The 18,956-nt window shown below is 48.1% G+C and overlaps 1 long non-coding RNA gene across 1 annotated transcript in view; it reads left to right on the top strand.

Annotated features, from left to right (window-relative positions):
* The first annotated feature begins 398 nt into the window (after positions 1-398).
* The window catches only part of LOC125941393 (uncharacterized), a 96,239-nt gene continuing 77,681 nt past the window's right edge, over positions 399-18,956 (top strand). The window contains exon 1 of the long non-coding RNA XR_007464233.1: positions 399-444. This is a non-coding gene — a long non-coding RNA (uncharacterized LOC125941393). The remainder of the gene's footprint in view (positions 445-18,956) is intronic.

Genomic DNA, 18,956 nt, shown 5'->3' with positions numbered 1-18,956 from the left:
TTACAGTTGTGCAGTTGTAAATTGCCTAAACAGTTGTACAGCTGACATAGCTGTACAGTTCCCTGTGCAGTTACAGTACAGTTGCAGTACACCTCTACAGTTTCGCCTGTACAAGCGCACATCTGCACAGTGGTTGCCCCGACGAAAGGAAGACCTCTTGTGGAAACATTCGTTTCCAGCCTGAGGCTTCCCTTGTTCACAAAGCAATATAGGCACTGATGCACGGCGCACTACTTTCGTTATGATCGTCACCGAAGATGTGGTGGGCTGGCTCATGCATCCATATATCAAAGATTAGCGCCAGCTTTAAGTGCGCAACCTGAGACAACGGGAAGTGCTCTTGGACAGCGTTGAATCGCGGCTTGTTTCCTTTTACTATTCAGATTTTCACACGAAATAAATGGTGCTTGCTCGCTGTTACAGCGAACCCAAACTGCAACACACGTGAGGACCGTTAAAATTCTGTGCGACGTGCGTTGTTTCCAAATGGTTGGAACACCGTGAAAATAGTTGAACTATTTCGAAATCCCAAAGTGCAAACACAGCAACGCTTTATTTGTATCCCTTTCACTGTGCTCTGGGTATTGAGCCGTTAGTAGTTTTCATTCACGGTGATTTAGAATCCGCCTAGGTAACCGCTCTTCAGCTCACTTCGGCAGTAACTGGATCTCGCTAGTGTCGAGAATCGGGCTGAAGTACGGTACTGCCTTTTTAAAAATAAACATAGAGAACATATATAGTGCACACTGTTTTAGACTTCTTGTATACGTTTTGTAGAACACGCTCTGCTTCTTATATACTTGCCATTTGGTGATTTCAAAACTGCACTCTTACCGCAAAAAAGTTCGTTAACGTTTGCATTGTCGTTGGTCCATTGCGGCGAACGGACTTTTGACCAAGTTGTTTGCAGAAAGTAAAGTGCAGTTGGTACAGGCCTCTACTTCCTGACAGTCGGATGCCTAGCATCGCGCCGCCTTTGGTGATGTTGAAGATGTGTATAATCACGCACGAACCGTGAGGAAACTCTCGCGCCACTTCTCAGCGCCGCCCCAAAACCGCGATCGACATTGACTACGACGACCGCGACAGCGTCTCTACGGACGTGACGCCGCTGGGGCGGCGGGTTCTCGCGCGCTTGTGTATCGAGGCGCATTCGGCGTGCATCGGATAACCGATACACAGCCGGCGTGGGGGTCGCTAATTCGTAGCCGTCGGTGATGCGCGCGCGCGTTCTGCCGCTGGGCCGACAGCGAGGGAAGCCAGGGAAAGGAGGGCGGGGCGCGAAGTTGCGGGGGCGCGTGGTACCGATTCTTCTCAGTTGAGTCCCCATATTGATCGGCTGATTTCCCTCTTTAATGAGCTGTCGCCATTGGGACGCCTCTAATTACTCACCGCCAGATCTCCGGCTTGCCCTTTTCTACCCCTCTCCTCCTCCCTCCCTGTCTTTCCTCTCCTTCCAGGCGTGCGTACGCTCTCCGTTCGCTATTGATGACCGCGTTGATTGCAGGCAGCTTCTTGCGAACTACCGCGCTTTTTTTTTCTTTTCTGTTTTCTTAATCCTAATTGTCGCTTTTCTGTTTGCCATGGGGACGACTAGCTCTCTCGGTCTGCTCGTTGGCTCCCCTCCCCCTCCCTCCTTTCCCTCCTCTCCTAGTGCGACGCATTCCCGCCGCGGTTATTGTCTTCCACGCTGTCCGGAGAACTGCCGTCGCTCACAGTTATAGCGTCCCTCCTCTTCAGAACTCGTCGCAGCGTGTTTGACTGAAGTGCGGGAAACTGGAGGAGAAACAAAATGCGATTGGCCTGTGAGTCTGGAAGGAGGAAGGGAGGGGGGGGGGGGACTGATATCGCAGTCGTGGTCCTGGCATATATTCGGGTAACTTATACGCAGGACATGTTTGATACGACGCGCGACGTGTCGTAAAGATGACCGAACTGACATTTCGAACCAGTTCGGTAACTTGGTTGATGCGGTTGTCGGGTTTACCACAGTTGTACGCTGGGTTCGCGTGCCGAAGCTTACATCGATGATCAAATTTATAAAAACTAAAATACAGTAGAAAAGCAAATAAAATCTTCCCATATGTATGAGAATCGGAGCAAGTCGTACATTACAAACAGAGAAGCTGTATAACACTCTCCTGAATTTCTATGGGTGTGGTTTGCCGCTTCCCGATATCTATTCCCGATACTTTGCAGACGCTTCGACTGTATGCGGTGCAATTCCTTCCCTATACCCGAAGGTTTGCAAACAAATCGCCATATCCGAACTTAATACTTGTATACTTTCACTGTATGCCACGAATGTTTCGTGTTACACTCTGTAAGAGGCGTCTGTGCGTCCTCCATATGAACCACGAGGCCGCTCGTTGAAGCCGCCGTCCCACGGAACCCGCGGTGGACTTCTCTATATAGCTTAGCTGTAAAGGGTATGCGCTGCCTGCTTTATATGGTCCAGGCTTCTTGCACGGTGGGTCTTTAGCCGACAGGCAAAAGCCCATGCACCGTATGAAACACGAGAATCATTGCCTTCAAGAACTCCTACGGGCCAAATCCTGAGTTGCCATTTTTCGCACGGCCTCCTCCTAGCGTAGGCCATCTGCGACTGGCTGACGCATGATATAGAAGTGCCTGCCTGTGATGGTAAATGCTCTGAAGCGGTTGAGTTTGTAATTCAATTTCTTTATGTATTTTTCAACTGCGCATCGCGTTGAGTTATTGAAATACTCCGCAAAACCCCAACGGTCGCTTATACAGTCTCGATCTGTCATAGCAATTGCAGTTACCGCCAAATATTTCTCGACGTGACGCAACACTGCTGTGTCGGATGTAGGTTGGAGTAGCATTCACTAATAAAGCTAGCACATTGGAATGGCTGACTCGCCCATGCGCGCTAAGTGCAGGTCTTTAGAGGCTATCGATAATCGCTTCCGCCACTGTTCTCAGCTTTGACAAGCAACGCCAGACTCTCCCCCGTGTGCATTGAGTAGAGTAGACAAACGGCCTTTTACAGAAGCAGAAGTCCTGGGGTCCTTGCGTCACAGCTCATCAGCCCAGAAAGCCACACCTGCTTTTCTACACTACATGAAAGCGAGAGACTTGAATGGCCGACTGTTGATACGCTGTACCTGGCGTAGTCCGTGTGGTTGATGTAGGCTCGTATCTTCTCTCTTTCACTTCCTCCATCCCCTCTCAATGTGTAGGGTAGTAAACTGAACAAAGAGTGGCTAACCTCTCTGCTTTCCTTCCTTCCTTCCATTTCTCTCTCACGGGCATCTTCAGGGAACCCATAAGCAGTTCTGCAGACTAATCTGTTATTTCGTTTCAGTACATGGATGAGGTGGAAATTTAGACAGTGAAATGATTTGATTGGGGGGGGGGGGGGCGCACAGAACGTTTCAGTCGGGTAGGGGGAAGAACGAGGGAGGAAAGGAAGAAAGGAAAGAAAGAGTGGAGAAGGAAAGGCAGGGAGGTTAACCAGAGAGAGGAAAAGTAGATGGTATGGTAGTAAGCATGCCAACGAAATGAGTGCTGTGAAAAACGTTCCAGAGCCAAATCAATGATAATAATGGTTGCGCTAAATTTACGTCCTCTAAGACACGTGTCGCCTCGGAGAGCTCCATCCGATGATCCATGGCGAGGGAAATGAAACTCCAACGGGAGATTCGGCTCTACTGGAAACGCCTGCTGTAGGTAACAGGCTGCCTCTCCCATTAGCAGCCTATGAATAGCTAGCGTTGTGTTCAACCTACGTATTATAGAGCGTACGAAACGTTTCCGCGAAGAGCGCCACCTGCAAGTACAAACTCATCGCTGCACAGAAAGGACTGCTATAGGTACCAGGAAGTGAGCTTCGCCGATCGTGAGCTCTCGGACAAAATGGATGAGTTTTCAAGTGTGCCGATGCGATCGAATATCGCACCCGGCTGCCGTGATCCACTTTCACTGGTAATACCTCTCGGATTCTATGAATTCAGATTTTTAAATGTTTTTTTTTATGGGGGGAGGAGGTTGGAGTGGGAAGGGGGACGAAATGTCCACTGTAGGAACTGCGTTTCTCAGCCCTTTCTTTCTTTCTTTCTTTCTTTCTTTCTTTCTTTCTTTCTTTCTTCTTTCTTTCTTTCTTTCTTTCTTTCTTTCTTTCTTTCTGTACAATCACACTAGGGGATCTAACAGCCATTACGTAATGCAACTGTTCTAAATGCAGGCGTTTGAAGATGAACCCGTGCCACTTTCATACAGCGACAGAGAGAACAGACCCGCAAGGATGGCGAGAGCGCCTGATGGTTTTCTCTTTCGGAAGTCTACATGGTAATCATCCTGCTCACTTGGAAGGCGATTCGCAAGCACATCAAGCGATGTCGCGTAGCGCGCTGCGTTCATGTGTGAACGCACTATAGGCCGCGCTGTTTATAAAATCCTGATAAAACTACCTGATTCATATTCCCCTCCTCCCCCTCACACCCAGTAAAACTTATGCACAGCTCATTGCCGAAGTTATGCCACCTAGAGGCGTGCGAATAGTGATATTTGCAACCGAACCGGATATGTTCGAAAACTTAAAGGGCCGAATCGAATATGAATGTAATATGGAATTTCTCTGAAGTTCTGAATGCGATGCAAACGTTTGAGACGTTTCTACAATTGCGCTTGCTGGCTTAATACTGTCGATCCACAACTTCGCTTCTGCGTACAGGAGAGAACACCCATTTCTTTCGGAATTATTCGTTGATAGAGAGAGAGAGAACGAGAGAGGAACAGCAGGGAGGTTAACCAGAGGTGAGTTTCGGGTTTGCTACCCTGCACTGCGGTGGGGGATATAGGGGTCTGAAAGAGGGCAAGAATAGAGAGAGAGCGAAAAAGAAAACGGGAACAGGTAAGATAAAAGGCGTTCCAATCACAGGCGTTCACACAGGCCGGTCGATCTCCAGAAGCGCAGTAGCGCTTGCATGGCCTTCTGATACATGTTAAGTCGTGTCGATGTTGCAGAATTCTTTCTTCCGATAGAGACTGGTCGTCCAACCGGTTCAGCACGACGAAAAGCGATTGTCTCTGCACACTGTATTGTGGGCACTGACAAAGAACGTGCCGAATAGTTTCCGCGTCCCCGCAATCGCCACGTGGTGCGCTGTCAGCCATCCCTATGTGGAACGCGTAGGCATTGGTAAACGCGACGCCCAACCATAGCCTACAGAGAAGCGTCGCGTCTCTTCGGGGAAGTCTTGGTGGAAGTCGAAGGCTTAAGGTTGGATCCAACGTGTATAATCGGGCGTGATAATTCTCACTCTGGTTCCGATTACTAAAAAAGTTGGAGGACGCTTAAGGTTCGCCTTAAAGGAGCACGAGGTCGCGGCATCGAATCCCGGCCACGGCGGCCGCATTTCGATGGGGGCGAAATGCGAAAACACCCGTGTACTTAGATTTAGGTGCACGTTAAGAACCCCAGGTGGTACAAATTTCCGGAGTCCCCCACTACGGCGTGCCCCATAATCAGATCGCTGTTTTGGCACGTAAAACCCCATAATTTAATTTTTTAAAGGTTCGCCTTAAAGAGTGGAAAGCGATAGCGTTATCGGGCCCCGTTCGCATCGCATTTTTCTTTATGAGTAGGCTTCACTGCAACACACAACGTGGGGAAGCCAGCTTACAAAGACCAAGCTTACAGCGATCTCTTCAAGTCGGCTTTGCTTTTAAACACAAATGTACTGCTAGGAAGATATTTTTTCATAGGGAATATAAGCCGTATTATATCAAAATGTGAAGGCCCTAAGACCTTTATTTGATTACTTTATTAATTGTTTGCTGCTGCACCGAGGCGCCCACGTGTCCAAAATGCATTAGTCAGGCTAGGTCCCAGTTTAACCTGACGAGGACGCGAGCGCCATCTGGACGGTGTTTTAGCAAGTATACTACGCGGGTGCGCCGCTGTTGTATGGTATAAATGCTGGAAAAGGGCTTTGTGTTTGCGTTTCCTCGTCACAGAATTACGTTTTCTCAAACATTCAAATTACAATCCGACGCTATCATGTCTGCAGGTTGTGGGTAAATCGTACTTTACAATTTTCTGACGAATATTACTTTGTGAAATACAATTTTTGTTCACTAATGCCTTGCGCCACACAGAGGGACTGCGTGGTCGGGGTGGTTCGGGATTATTTTTTTTGGCCGGGCAACGCCCCCGACACCGATGCCAGATTTTCCGTGTAACGCTGCCCTTAAGGCTAACGCGTTAAAACAACAGCAATAACAAAACAAAAATCTATTGGAACAGATATTTGCGAGCAACCACTCGACGACATAATCGTGCAGAAGCTGTTCGATTCGAAAACCGCAGCGAACATTGCAAGATGTTTCGATCGCTGTTTCAAATTTGACAATATTCGTACGCCCCTACAAACTTGCGGCTGCTCAAACGCTTGCACCCAACTATTGAAGTCAGAGCGGGGAGGCCTCGCACCGCTCTCCGCCGTTCAGGTGAGCGCCGAGGGACCTCGTGGCAGCGAGTCTGACGTTCGAAAGAGGCAAAGGCAAGGCGACGGCGTCGGCGCGACGTGGTCGTGTTGTCACTTTAGATTAGAAGGAACAGGGGGGGGGACACCGTTCGCGCGCATCGCGAAGCGCGGGCCAAGCTGACGCTGCGGCGGCGTTCTAAGGGCAGGAAGAAGGGGAGAGAAGGACGCGAACGGGAAACGATGATATGACAGCGCCGCTATCTTACGACGTAGCTTTCATCGTGCTTCCGAAGTGTGGTACCGAGTTTTCCCGTCTATACGGTTCGGACGTTGTCAGCACTGCTGTTAACGTATTTCGTCATTTTCACACGTACGTATAGCCGTCATCAATTCAGATCTCTTTCTTATAGCGCACGGGCTGGCGCGCCGTCGTTGGAATAAAGTGCTCAGTAGCTTGGTCCGACTCCGTCTTATATGGGATGGAGGTGCGGTGCAGTCTCATAACGCTGAATTATTGCTTTGTCGCGACCCTATAGTAATTTTGTTGTTTCTATTTTTTTTTCAATCACTTGCTGCCTTGTCTCGGTGGTTATGTCATTCTGCTGCTGAGGGCTAGGTGCCAGGTTCGATTCCCGGTGGCAGCGGCTGCAACGTACGATCCGGGTGAAACGCCATAACGATCGTGCATTTAGCTTTGTGGGCACGCGTGAAGTAATGCCCCCCCCCTCCCCGGATGGTAAAAGTACACCCTATACCTTCACTACGGCGTGTCCGATAAGCAAAGTGTTCTTTGAGATACTAAACATCAATTAATCAATCAATCAATCAATCAATCAATTTTGCTTTCAATATCCACCAGGAGCCGGTAAGGCCAACATGATACTAGCTATCGTGTAGAAGGATTCTAAGGGCACGCTTCGTGCTTTGCTACCCCAGTGGAGGTGATTGACTTTGTGTTTCAGGAAGCGAACAGCCTGCTATCTCGACTACAGAAAACATTGCTAGTTCATGATTATTCCAGAACAAAAAATAAACTAAAACAAAGAAAATGCATGCTGCCAATTATCGGCGGCTTACTTCTGCAAAACAACCGACGAACTTGTAAGTTAAGCAAGGCATTGAGGTTTTGAAGCGAAGCTTTATATGGCTAGGCGAAACGAAAAAAAGCGTCTGTTAGTCGCCTGTCCACAGAAAACTATCACCATCAGCATTGGTGCAAGCGTCGTCGTCTTCTTCCGCAGCTGGCTCGTTGACGTCGCTCGGGTTGCGCTCGTACTCGTGCTCGGCACGCGCTCGTGCCACTGCTCCCGCGTTCTTCGTCATCTTCTTCCACAGCTGGCTGCGTTGGCGCTCATCATCCCAGCGTAGAATTTCTTTTCCGTCGTCGTTATGGGGACGCCGCGTTTACGGGGGTATGAGCAATTGCTTAAGGGGGTATGAGCCATTCATTGTCTTACGTGACGGGCACATTTAATTTTGGAGGAATTTAATTTCGAATAATCGCAAGCGGCAGTGGTGGGCTAATGCTGCTAACCACGCTACCGAGCAAACTCGGGACATCGAACGCAAGCGACAACGGCGGACTGGGAGTATACCGTCAGTGACGTCGTTCTCTCCGTCGCAGCCGAACGCGTGTGTAACCTCCTTAAGAAACACAAAGACGTAACCAATAATTGAGAAATAGTTTAATGAACCATCGGGATTAACCCAGTCATAAACACCGGGGCCGCACGTTTCTGCTTCGCTGGTTAACCATCTGTGCGGAGTTTTTTTTTTTTTTTTCAACAGCGGAGCTTGTTAAGGGCGAGGTTGATCCCAACGGAGAGATGGCGTTGCACAGTTTCGAGCGAAGTGGAGAGAGTGTGAAATGAGGAGAGGAGGTGCAGAGAGAGAAAGAAAGAGATACAGAAAGAAAGCGAGAGAAATGAATATAACAAAATAAACTTTCTTGGCGAGGTGGGACTTCGAACCCGGGTACCCACGGTGCGAAGGCGAGCGTCATAACCACTAGACCTCCCGGACTGGATCAGTAAGATGGATGAACTTGCTAACTTGAGGCGTTTTAATGAGCGCTCCACCCAACGTCGGTGGGTGTTTTCTTAAAACATTTCATGTACAGTGTTGCTTCTTGGTTTTTCGCCAAGCAGGCAAATAAAGAAAGAAGAAGAAAAAAAAGAGAGAAAAAATTAGGCTATGCACTCACGCTTGGAAAACATGCATTTATGGGAACCATATGATGACGTTGTACCGACGATTGTAACACAACTTCCTATGAGCGAGAGAAATAGAAAATGAGAGCGGGAGAAAAAGAAAGAGAGAGAAATAGAGACAGAGAAGGAAAGAGAGCCAGAGAGAGACAGAGAACGGCGGGATTTGAACCCGTGTACTCACGGTCCGAAGGCAAACGTTATACTCACTACACTATGCACCCACGCTTGCAGATGCTCCGCTGTTTCATCAGATTTCACGAGCGTGGAACTGGCTTAAATTTCAAATATTATTTGAGAAAGGCAGCCCCCCCAAAAAAGAATGCCAGCAACTTATGAATGTACCCCAGCAGCATCGTCCAGCAAGTTTAGTGAGGCACTGTGATGACAGTCATCTTGAATCCACTTGCTGAAGAAGGCATGCAGGTCACTGCAGAGGCCAGACCGTGCAAGGGCTCCCGGATGTCTAGTGCGTTCGGGCAAGATTTCATCCCTGTGAACCACGTAATGGCTGCGAACCATTTATTGGATCATTGTAATATTCAGTCGAAACTTTTGCGAATGCACTGCATATACTTGAAGGTAATCATTTCGACAGAATTATCTGTCTTACGATGGATCTTTTAAAAGCTGCACACCGCCACCTCAAAGAGGAGCCGAATTGGCTCCGAAACGTCGGGCTAATAAATTCCCTTATATGGTTGAAGTCACTTTCTAAGTCTCAGTGCACTGTATACAGGGTGTTTCAGCGAACACTTTCAAAAATCCCTAAAGGTTGCCTGTGGCAGATAGTACAATTATAGTTCATGAGCTGGTCTACTCAAAGAGGCGGACATTACTTGCACAATAAATTGAGATGCATAATCAAATAATTACCAAAAATTCACTAATTGCGTTTTTAACTAATTACCTGGCAGCCCATATTGCAATTTACAAATTGTAGCCGTGGAGTTCGCAAGGTGGATCCACTTGGAACGAATTCTCGGGATGACAGCAGTTTCGAGATAATAATTCCCGAAATTTGCGGAGAAATGCATTGGCGTTCCAGTTAATTTCTTAACAAAACGTCCCTTTATTCACTGAAACAAAAAATAACTGGAACGCCAATGCATTTCTCTGCAAATTTCGGGAATTATTATCTGGAAACTGGTATCATCCTAATAATCAATTTCAAGTGGATTCGCTTTGCGAACTCCACTGCTACAATTTGTAAATTTCAATATGAGCCCTCAGGTAATTAGTTAAAAACTTCATTAGTGATTTTTTTATTAGTCGGTTATGCATTTCAATATTTTGTGCGAGTAATGTCCTCCTCTTCGAGTAGACCAGCTCATCAACTAGAACTGGGCTATCTGCCACAGGCAACCTTAAATAAATTTTGAACGTGTTCGCTGAGACACCCTGTATACACGCCGAGTGCGGACTGTAGTCGGCAAATCACGGCACTTTGTATTTTATTCCGTCGTACTTGAAAGTTATTCGTTCTTCTTGCGCTCGTGATTGCTCGTTGCTGACTAGGAAGTGTCACGCGGTGTTCTCGACAGTTTTTCTTCCGCGGCAGGTAGAACGGGGTAGGCGAACAAGAGGAGCGCGCACGGTGGGCGGAACTCGGTTATCGCTGCATCCGTGATCTCGTTCGCGCATTCGAAACGTGGGGAGCAAATTGAGTGCAACGTTCACGCTTCACGCGTCTCCCGCTGGTGGCCCTTGCCAACCCTTTCGGATGTCATTCGGGTAAACGGCACCTTAGATTGAAAAAGAAACTAACGAGAAGAAAAAAAATATTTTGGTTGGGGAAGCACAGGGAACAAGAAAATGCGAAAAGGTTGAAGCAAAATCGAGCAGCATTTTCATCCAGGCGTTCTTAATCTCCTGATGTAGGCGAGGTTACGGTTCTCTCTCTGAATGTGTTTGTGTGTGTGTGGGCGCACGCGTCCGAGTGGAGCGTCTGGGTGTTAAGGGTGAGGGGATAACTTCTTTGAAAACAGGTGATTTAGACACTGTGTAAATTTCCCATAAAGGTTACGGTTCTCTCTCTGAATGTGTTTGTGTGTGTGTGGGTGCACGCGTCTCAGTGGAGCGTCTGGGTGTTAAGGGTGAGGGGATAACTTCTTGAAAACTGATGATTTAGACACTGTATAAATTGCCCATAAACTGCTTGTAGACTGTTTGATGACAAAGCTGTCAAATGCTTTGTCATCGTTTTAATTTGAAGTGTCATTGTAGCTGCTACGCCAAACAAACCTCCCCAGTTTTTTATTAAACAGCCTTTCTCACTTCCTTGTGTTCATATAGACAGGCTAGAGCACTGCACGGGCTCGGCCTTACCCAAAAGCCCGGGCCCGGCCCGGCCCGTGGGCCGGGCCGAGCCTGGTAGAACAGTTTTTTCACGGGCTCGGGCCGGGCTCGGGCACGGCGTGTGCTTTTTGACGCGAGCCCGGGCCGGGCTCGGGCTTTCTGGTGGTGCGCATGTAACGTGCAGCGAGTTATTCTCGGGCGTCTCAACTCGGAAAAACAATATTTTTCGGTCTCGGGCCGGGTTGGGGCCGGTTTCGTGTCGGGCTCGGGCCGGGCTCAGGCCTAAGGTAAAGGCGTGGCGCGCGGGCCGGGTCGGGCGGGTAACGTAGATTATTTCGGGGCCGGGTCTCGCCATAAATGTTTTGATCGGGCTCGGGCGGGCAGCCCAACGTAAAAACGGGCCCGGTCCGGGCCCGGGCTGAAAAAATCAGCCCGTGCAGTGCTCTAAGACAGGTTCTTAAGGTTACGTAAACCGTACATACTGTATGTGTAACAAAGTCAGTTAGAAGTCTCTTTCCTCTGTTCTAATGGGGCTCACAGATTTGGAAGCGGGTTGCTGGGAGGAAGTGTAGAGACATTATTCAACGAAATGCGTGGGGCTGCTTGTAACAGCATGCCCGCAGGCGATCTTTAGATAATTTTAAAAGAACGTTCGCAGACTTTCTATAAACGGACTAAATCAACATTTTGTGTAGGACGGCGTCGAAATTTGGCTTCCTTATGGTGGTGCACCCACGTCTGTTGAGACAGCACTTCTTGGATACAATCAGGAACTGTGTCTAAGGTTGTGCAATTAAGAGGAACAACCATTGCCTGATGACTGGAAGGGACGCGTCCCATTTCATGGCAATCGCAAAAATCAATCAATCAATCAATGCAATCAATCAATTAATTATTGTATCTAGTGGTACATAGTTCGAAATTTTATATTGGTCCAGCAATAAATGAGGCATACAGCATTACGGTCCTCGTTTACTTACGCATAAGCTGCCGGTAACAACTGATTTCAAAGTATTCGTCAGCACCACTCAAGTCCCGGAGTCGTTGTGAAACCGGTTGGCTCAGCATTTCTGCTAGTGTTTTCGTTCAACTTGCATCTGTGGAGCTCTTGTATGCAGTGCGACAAAATGATGAAAGGAGAACGGGTATGGCCCCTTGAAAACGAAAGGTGGCCATTTCCGCTACCTCCACGACTGTAAAGCTTGTCTTAAGATGGAACGCCGGGAACGATACTTTGCTGCTAGGCATCGCTTCGTAGCCTTTTGACAAACAGGCAGCTCACCTATTATCGTCTCGGCCGTCATGCTGGGCTCATGTGCTTTGCAATGAAATGTTGAAATCATTAGGAAACTAGAGCGCCGCGGCAATGAAACACGAACAAGGAAGAGGGCACGCATTTGCATATGGCACATAATGTGGCAGATCAGTTCTGCGGAAATCCGCAAGGCCAGTGGAAGTTTCACGAAACTAAAATTGTCATCCGAGACGTCCAAAGCACTAAGGTACAGAGGAAACTAAATGCGCGTTTCTGGGTAAGAGACCTTCGCAGTTGAAGAAAAATTCGACCCCGGTCAGGGTGTCTAAACCCGCAAGGACGCCTTTCCAAGGTGGTCGCCCTACCCGCTGAGCTAAGCACAAAGATAGCAGATTGCAGAGTGAGACCTAATTAATCGGCTACTCGAAGGGCAAGGAGCTTCGTTTCATTCTCGGTTGGAATAATGTCTTCCAGTTATTATATAGCCACCTGTGTACTCTTAACCCTATATTCTCAAACTGTTCCCCACTCGAAGCTCTTCCTCCACTCAATGCATAGATGGATGGATGCTATGAGCGTCCCCTTTGAAACGGGGCAGCGGATTGTGCCACCAAGCACTTGTTCTTATTTTGCCTAACGTCCTAACCATCTGTTTTTTTTTTGTTTTAATGACAGAAAGAATTGCCAGCATCAAACTTACGAACCACTATTGGGAACTTTGTTTTTGTACGCCTCCGTTGTTTGTGGTCTCCCTACTTTTCTGCCACCAAACCTCCAATCGCCTCTTTCTATTGCGGGCATGTTTACTTTCCCCCTGCTATCTCTGAACCCAAAGCATCCAGGAGCCTGAGGAGCCTAAACTGGCAGGTGGGTAGACATCTTCAAATTCTAACAAAACGTGTTCTATCGTTTCCATAGCTTTACCGATGCACGTACGTGATTCTTTTCCCTTGGTGTACCTCGCTTTATAAGTACGCGTTCCAAGGCATCCTGATATCGCTTCGAAAAGAGCTTCCCTTTGAGTTACCAGAAATTGTTTCTCTTCTGATATCGTTTTTACCTCTTAAATAGTTACTCACAGCAGGTTTCTTTTCCATTGCCGCCACCCGCGAGATTGTCTTAGTCTCTATGACTTTGCGTTTGACGTTCTTTGTTGCCAACCGAATTGAACACAGCGCCGCCCCTCGGCTGAAAAAGACGCTACTCTTCGCAAGGGAGGCTGGTCTTGCAAAAAACACTGAATGACGGACAACAAGCAGAAATCACGGATGGTCATGTAGTCGAATGCCGCGAAACTGAACGGAAAGCTTGCATTACATTTCGTTTCAGCATACCTTTGAAAACCTTTTTCGTTGTTTCGCTTCTGATAACTTGCGATACTTTCTTTAGCAGACGGAGAACATTGAGCAGACGAAAAACAGCTTGTTGTTGCGAAATATTTGGTTAGATTAGAATATTCTAAAATACCGAGAAGTTCTTTTTCAAGTAGGGATGCAAATAGTAATCGTACGAATAGCTTCGTGTTACAATCTTTGAATATTTCGCAGTTAGTTCTTTTCTTTCCTATCTTTTTGTTTCGTCGTTGCCTCCGCACTCTAATTTCCCTGTGATGATATACTAAGTAGCCCAACTAGCAATCCTACTGTAATGTTGTTGCAATCTAAGCACATACAGTTAACGCAAGTCCGCTTAACATTGTTCGCTGATGTTCTCCTGTGCATTGGTGATTTATCGACAGCCCAAGGACGAATGGCACGTCGGCGGCCGCATGTGTGCGCAGCTGTGAATCGGGCGTGCTCTAAGCATTCCGACATTGCGCACGTGCGAGCTTTCATATTCGAGATTGTCCACTTATTCGTGCAGCTTATCAGTGCAAAAATATGACGTAGGAAAGACGAGCATGTCCAGAAGAGACCGTGGAACTGTAGCACGTGCAAAAAAAAAATGCAGATCCAGCGCACATGTTCAAATCTGGGCGGAGCGATGCTTTATACCAGAACGGTTGATTAAATGCTATGGAACTAAACGTGATGCGGTTAATCCTTAACAACGCGTATGTCACAAAGAAAACTTTGCAAAGAAACTATTGCTTTGTTTGACCTGCATTACACCACTGCGGGGTACACGTGCCAGGAAGTGTGCAGGCCTGCTCGCGTTGGCAGGTTTCTCTCTCTCTCTCTCTAGAGAAAAACAAGCTTCACTGAGATGCTTATGTTATTTATGATACTTATGTATCAGATACTTATGTTAGCGTGGCTGTTCACCTGACATGTGATTATTGAATTGTATTTGTATTGAATTATTGAATTGTAATTAATGCATACACCTATACGGCCACAAAACAGCACAGACGATGGGACCGCAGATACACGACCATGACAGACCTGTGGACATATCTCTGACACGGGCATCTGCGCTGTTCTGCTAGGTCGAACAAAAACAAACTAGCCTTCAGCTTCAGAATTCTCCTGCGTATTGTTGTCCAATATGCGACTAAACGCCCGTTCTTTTGACACACAAACAATCCATTAGGTAAAAAATAAAACGCTCGTTTTATATCGATACAAATCGAGCATAGCGCAGCACAAGCAACAAGCAAGCATGTTGTCGAAGTCGCTATTCGCAGCCTTTTCTTGCAGCCGCCGGGAAACGGCTCGAAAAAGACAGCGCTACACCACGCGGACTGCAGGTAAAGGCCCTGTCACCGTCTTAGCGGCGTCATGGCCAATCCACGGCACCACTCTGCCATCGCGTGGGGGCCCATTCGGGGAGGGGAGGGCGCGACCCTTCAATTACGAGCTCGCTTCGGGAATGAATGACAGCGGACGGGGACGATGGACAAGAGAGGGCGCGGTGCAGCAGGGGGCTGAAAGGAAAAGACACTCGTCCTTCAGTGTGGCGTGGAGGAAGCGCCGAAAGGGGGCACGCGCTGTGATCGAGAACAGCGATGATCAAAGCAGAAAGGAGCAAGCAGCTGGCAACGAGTGCACGCAACAAGTGCCGGGCACGCCGCGACCGTACGTGCCCCGGACGCAAACACGCCGCTGGGGAAACCTGTTGCGTTGACGGGTGCCCGCTCTTTCGCCGCGCCGTGTCACCTCACCAATACGGTGCAGCGTTGAATAAAAGCTAGACTCCGCTTCGGCTAAGAAATTTTTTTTTCGTTAAACTGGATCGAACGCGAATCGAATAGTGGTTGAACGAAATAGAGAGCGAATTGAATTGCGAGGCCACCCAGTCAGATGCAGTTTGAAAAAGTCTCGGCATTGAAGCAAAATACGAAAGAGAATGGCGCCGAGCCGGATCAGATAGTTTTGAAGTAATTTGCGCGTGATTACCGAATGTGATGAGAGCCACTGGGGTTGTTTTACAGGTACATTGTGGTTGGGAGTTGCCTTCACGAAAGCTTATTGAGCACTGACTGGAATGGCTGACAGTCCTGAATGTGACGTCTGCGGATGCGAGGTGAACATTGGCCACTTATTGTGGCGCTGTCCTCAATTTGGAGCAGAAAGACAATCTATTTTCAACGCATTCAGGAAACTAGATGATCGTCCTCTGGGTGAACAGACAATAGTAGAACAGCGTGCCCACCGATCATCGGCTCAAAAGGCAGTGAAGGCACTTTTGTGCTTTCTGAGAACGTCTCGGCCGGTATTTTGTAGCGATGCCTTTCCGGTAATAATGCCTTCTCGCACTTATCGCGCTTTGTCAGTGGTCGGAGCGATGGTCCGCTCGCGTTATCAACGGGATCAGCCGGCCGTGAGCGGTGGATGATAAGACTAGAGTAGAATAAGTCATAATGCATCGATACAACATCGCGGCCCTGGTTTGCACGAACTCCCGATACAGCTTTCTGTTGCTCAATACGTGCTACATAAAAGTGTGTTTCCGAGCGTGAAAGATGCCCGCGAATACACGCAAAACTACCGCGCGACTGGCCGCTCGAGTCAGTCTGCGTGTATTTGCGGGCATCTTTCACGCTCGGAAACACACTTCTATGTAGCACGTATTGAGCAACAGAAAGCTGTATCGGGAGTTTCTCATGTAGCTCTACAATTGAGAAGTTGATTATTTAATTAGGAGTAATTATCTAATTAGGCGGCACGCAAAATACAATCTTAGTATCTCCAAGCGACGGCAAACAACATTACTTTGGTTCTGTCCAGCTACATGGGATTTGCATATTTTTAAAGTTTGGCTGAAGTTACGTGGGGACACCTGGTAGAGGCGTGCTTCGGCGTACATGTGACGGCGCAACTCGGAAGGCATTATGTTCGCGGGCAGGGATACCTCAGTTGGATATGTTACCTTGGTCAAAGTTTGCTTTCCTGCGAAATCGGCTTCGATTTCAATGCAGCATCAATTAGAAGTAGGGAATTTGTTTGCTGTGTGGGTCTGCCCTTTTATAATTACGAAGTTGTCATCAGGTCACCTCCTCGCCCTTAGCCTCCATCTCGCCAAATGACACTGAAAAAGAGAAAGCTTTACCATTGCCCACCACCTCCAATGGAACATAAGTAGCGGCAATGTTCATTTGGAAGCCGGGAGCGAAAACTACTGTGCAGTGACGGGTATGGTGACCTCAGCAAGTGAAGTCAAGATGACCGTCATTACAGAACCTTACTGGACTTCCTGCACGATATATGTATATCTATTAAAAATAAATATTTAAAATATTTATTTTAAAATATATTTAGCCATATGCTAACGCGTGAAAGAAAGAATTGTCTACAATAGCTAGAGTCCTGAGCAGTATGAAGAGGAAACACCCGGTTCACATTTCAGCAAGGATTACTCATGACGTGTGGACTCGAATCTATTATGTTAGTATGCAGCAAGTGGCTTTTCCATCTAACAATCGGCTTGATTGAGTGCGTTCTGGCGAAGCACCTATGTTGAGCTACTAGGATGCCTTGAAATTAATTTGCTTGTCTCCCTTCATTTCGCTCGCGATGGCGCGTTTGGTCGAGTGAGGTTGACGTATAAATGCATTCGTTCTTTAGTGTCGTACTCCTGAATCGGCCTCCTCAATCTATAGCCTGGATCGAGCTCATCCAACACTTTTAGAGGCTTCTCATTCCTAGCTCTCACGCGCATTCCGTATCCCTTCCGCTGACGCCTATCGCGCGACACACTCGAGTCGCCTACCGCGTATTGCGCATGTCTGTTCATACCACTACCACCGATGAAAGTCCAACTTCGTCTTCCTCTTTGGTCCTTCCTTGCTGCTTGTCTTGCTCTTTATTTCATCTCTGAAACTATACCCACGAGCTTTATAGGCAGCCAATAAAAACTGTTGGCTTGTTATATTGGGGCGGAGAACGTCGGCAAACAGCCCACGAGCGTGATTCCTTGTTTGTAGTTAAATTTAATATACAGCCTGAGGATCCCAATAAGTCTATTGATGTCACTATTGAAGAAGTAACTACAAAACATGTGTGTATATATACAGGGTGTTTCTACGAAGACTGCAAGTGATATTTAAAAATTTCACCGACGATTACGATACTACCAAATGCGAAATTTGAGTGCAGCTGTATACGTGTTTTCATTTCGCGATATATTGGCTGGCGCGGACAACCTGTCTCTTGCGGCACATTGCAAAGGGACCGACGTGTGGCGCGACTTTCTCGTTAATCTGGCGATCACGAGAGCCAGCGCGCGGGTGACGCGTGGGCGCCATTCACAGCAGCCGCCGACGACAAATCTAACAGAGACGCGCGCTACTCTGGCGCCATCTCGTAGCCGCTGTCGCCGCACTACGTTTTTCTTCTCACGCTTTCGCCATACCCGTCCTCCTCCGCTTTCCGCCTCATGGTTCCGCCGAGCCCTCCTCTCCGCTTTCCTCCTCGCGTCTTTCATCCCCCGCTGCGCTTCGCGTTCGCTTTCATCTGTGTTACGTCGCCGCCGACGCTCGCCCCAGGAAGGGGCGCCTAGGAACTGCGCTCTAAAATATCCGTGGTGACGGGTAAATAGGGGGAAAATTAACAAAACTCTATTAATTAGACTTTAAGCTTTTGTTTTAGCGGGCTCATCGTAAGTGGGAAATTGAAGCGAGCTCTCCGTGCAACCATATCAACGTTGGGATCTAGAAAAATGCGATTACCCGCGGAGCTGTGGTCTGACGAATTTCGACTATCGTAGGAGGCGAAACCAAAACTGGGAGGCTGCAGCAAGCCTAAAGCCGCACCCCTCGAGGCGACTTTTGCTTACGTCATCGAGCAGTGAGCAGCCAACGCGCTGCAATAGCGAGGAGCAGGGAGCCGCAGCGCGCTGGCTTCCCGCTGTTGGGTGATGTAAGCAGAACTTGTGGCTTCTAAACCAAGGTACAACTCGGTGGCAGTGAGAGCAACCAGGGAAGTCTGCGCTCACCGAATATAATGACGGCCGTTTGGGTCTGGCCGCCTTTATGTACGTGCGCCATAGAGTCTTCCAGACGGGCTCGCGTCGATGAGATAACTTCTGAAACGTGCCAAACAATTGCCTATTAGCGCGTCTACAAATTGATATACGACGGGCCCCTCTTTCAGGAAAGTACTGCTGACTTCAAGAATCATGCGTTATTTGGCGTCGGAGGTTCGTTCTCACGTGACGGAAAAAAATGCTTTACGAAAGCCGCGTGGCGAGAACGAGGGAAACTGGCTAGTAATCGCTTTCGGAGCACTGCGTGACGACTTGAAGGAGGTTTTGAGGAACGTTTTCTACGACTTCCTTCATCAGCGGGACGTTCTTGGACCGTGG

This window comes from Dermacentor silvarum, chromosome 11 (genome assembly GCF_013339745.2).
Source record: "Dermacentor silvarum isolate Dsil-2018 chromosome 11, BIME_Dsil_1.4, whole genome shotgun sequence".
Lineage (NCBI taxonomy): Eukaryota > Metazoa > Arthropoda > Arachnida > Ixodida > Ixodidae > Dermacentor > Dermacentor silvarum.
Note: the sequence above shows the minus strand (reverse complement) of the source record. Positions and strands in the feature narration are given on the sequence as shown.